Below are 3252 nucleotides of genomic sequence, written 5' to 3' on the forward strand. Positions count from 1 at the left end.
CTAAAGAAAAAGGAAGACAAAAAGAGATTAAGATGAAATGCCAGATATCCAAAATTACCATAATACTTGCTCACATGTACACAGTTATAGTGGAGTGTAATGGCATAAGCACAGATGTACGATTATACACATCCAGTGACACAGTGGTAAAGGAATTGCTTTTTAGAAAGGTCTTTAAAATACACAGAGCAATAGGACAACTGCACAGGCTACTGCATTTAGGAAATCACTTGAATAATGAGTGGACTGTAGTGTTTGGCAATCCTGTTGAGGAATAAAAGTTCATCAGAATTATGAGGGGGATGAATTGAGCACGTGAGGTGTGTTTTTTTTTTTTTTTTATTTGCTAGTATCTAAGTAGTATTGCTAACAAAATTATGCAGTCCAATAGTTTGGAGACAAAGTAAAAATCAGAACTTCCAACCAAGTTAAATAGTTGTCCTAACACTAAATGATTTTAGAAAATGAAGTGACAGAAAAAGTGACTGTTGTAGACATTAACATCAAGTGCTATTAATGTTTTGGGTTTTTTTTCTTTTTTCTGGAGTGAATTCTGTTTAAGTTTGGTGGAAAGCAGTCAGCTGGAATCAGCTGATCTTTTGTTGTTCAAATATATTATTTTTTTGTTGTTGGGGTCATGAGCAAGAGTCTTCTGGTCAGAAGAGTTTCACCTATATCTACAGCTGGTTTTTTAGCTTTAAATGGTGATTTTAGATTCCTTATGGAAATTCTCTTCCCACTGTTCTACTCAGGCAACTTTACTGAGCAACTGAAGTCCATCTGACGAAAAGGTAAAATTTTTATATGAGACACATAAGGAGAACAGCTAATTTAAGGAGACAGTTCCAGCTCAAAGTCTTTTTTGTAGTCCTAGAATACCATTTCTCCAAAATGAAAATCCCTGCAAATTTACTTCATATACTTCTCCACTCAAGCCAAATCACCAATTGCACTGCACAGGGGCTCAGGAATGAGATCTGAGATTGCGCTTACTACAGCTGCTCTAATTTTCCCATTTCCACTCTCTGTGGTTTAGAAAAACCCAGTACTACAGAATTCTGCTTCCTTTCTATAGTATCCCTCCTATAAACTCATTTAATTATTTGGGGTTTTAATGTGCCAGGAATATGACTGAGACTAAAATGAAAGAGAAGCTGAGATATGTAGATTGAAGCTTTTACTGGTTGTCTGCAGTCACACCAGACTTGGTTAGGAAAGTTTTAAATTTTACTCATAGTTGAAAAACTGATTTTTAGATATATGTAAAATAGAAACACACATACACAGAAAAAGAGAATGTGGCCAGTTTTAGAGAGGATTAGAAATCAAAAAGGTAAAAGTACATTTAAGCATTGTTAATTTCAATGGAAAGTTATCAAACAGCCCTGATGGGGCTGGTATAATTCAGTTTTGTACTACTGGTACAGGATAACTTGGGCATTATCACCATAAACATAGACTATCCAGCAGATCCCACTGATTTCATCCAGAGCTATGCGTCTTCAACATTTGTGCAAGTGAGTTTCAAAATGTTCTAAGCTAGGCAACCAAAAATCATGTTGTCAATAGTGAATTTCTTGAAACATTGCCAAAATGTTTTATTTTCTTCGTGCAGCATCGTATGATGATTAGCAAACATGGGGGTTTGTGTGGTAGGTTGAACAAGACCTACATTTTTAAAAATGGAGTCTATTTTGATGTCTTAAACTGGTATGTTCAAGGGATCCAAAGTTAGAAGCCACTTTGAAAATCTGAGCCCAAATTCATATTAAAAGAAACTCAACTTCACAAATTTGCTAGCACTCTGCTAGTCCCATGCCACAGAGCTGGGGACTAAAAGGTAAGATCTACCTCAGATTTTAGATATTTTTGCCTGGACTATATGGAGTAGGAACTTACTTTTATATGTGCCAAATTACACTATGATTTGAATATTAATTATTAGGACATTCTTTTTCATTTTAAAACTGACCTTGATTTTTTTTGAGCTTTATTGCCAAAAAGAAGAAAATGAACCTGAAGTGCATCAGCTTCACTGCTTAAGTAATTGAATTCAATGACTTTGTCCTGACAATGATGTAAGTGACAGGAACTGCCAACCCGTGTACAATCTACGTGCTGCTTTCAACAATATGCAGAGTAAAAAGGCTGGCTTGCATTGGGTAATACCTGAAAATATTGGTTCAAAGGAAGTTAAGTGGTGTACAGGTTAGTTCTTTATGAACGAATTCAATCCTTGATGAGTACTGTGGAGTCGTGAGGATGGGCACAGTTCTAATGCCAGCAGCACTGCAGACTTTCTTCACAGTGACATGCTGTCTCATGTCCCCTCAGTCACTGCTCACCCCGTAGGACTCCCCCTGTGATGATGTTCTAACTGCTCTGGCATTACTGCTTTTAATCACGGGATTTGTGTGTTCTACGTTTTCTGAGCACAGGGGGAGGTACTGGGTATTTTTGTCTGATATCAAACCTTTGTAATGTGGCACTTAAGTCACAGTCTGATACAACAGTAGAATGCATTTGTTCTAGTTTACAGACTGCAAAATTGCATCTCAGGTGGTTGCTAAGCTCCTCTTGGTACTCTTAGATTAACTGGGCTCCTCATGTTCGAATTGTAGCTCTGTATTAATACTTAACTTGTATATAAAAGGGCAGTGTTATCAGAGATAAACAGAAAGTCTGAATTTCAAATTCACAGTAATTCATGACAGATAGGAAGGGCAGACAATGTAGCAGAATAAAGCCGTGTAGTCCATTATTTATGCAATTGGTTCAAGAAATAAAACATTTCATAAAACTAAATGCCAAGTCACTGTCAGATCTGTCAATCTTGGTGGATACTTTTGGGACAGGAAAGATATTCCAGAATCCCACAATGTGAATAAAAGCTAACAGGAGATTGCCTCACATGATATTTGGGACTAAAATACAAATATGGTATGTGCTATTAGAAAAACTGCTGTGTCTCCTCTCAGTAAGAAATCAAGTTCCCCTCCAAAGTACCTCATGATATCACACAAATTAAAATAGCCAAAATCACATATTGAGCCATAATATTAGCAACCTAACTTGTTCTGATGATATATTTATGTATTTGTAATAATAATAGGTATTGTAATCATCAGTGGAAAGAATCTTTTCACAGAAAATTTACAATGTACAGACAGCAAGAGAAGGTCAGGGCAATTAACTGAAGAGTAGAGGGCCAAATAACAGAGTAAGGCATTGTCCTGGTTTCGGCTGGGATAG

This window comes from Fulmarus glacialis, unplaced genomic scaffold (genome assembly GCF_000690835.1).
Source record: "Fulmarus glacialis isolate BGI_N327 unplaced genomic scaffold, ASM69083v1 scaffold24298, whole genome shotgun sequence".
Classification (NCBI taxonomy): domain Eukaryota; kingdom Metazoa; phylum Chordata; class Aves; order Procellariiformes; family Procellariidae; genus Fulmarus; species Fulmarus glacialis.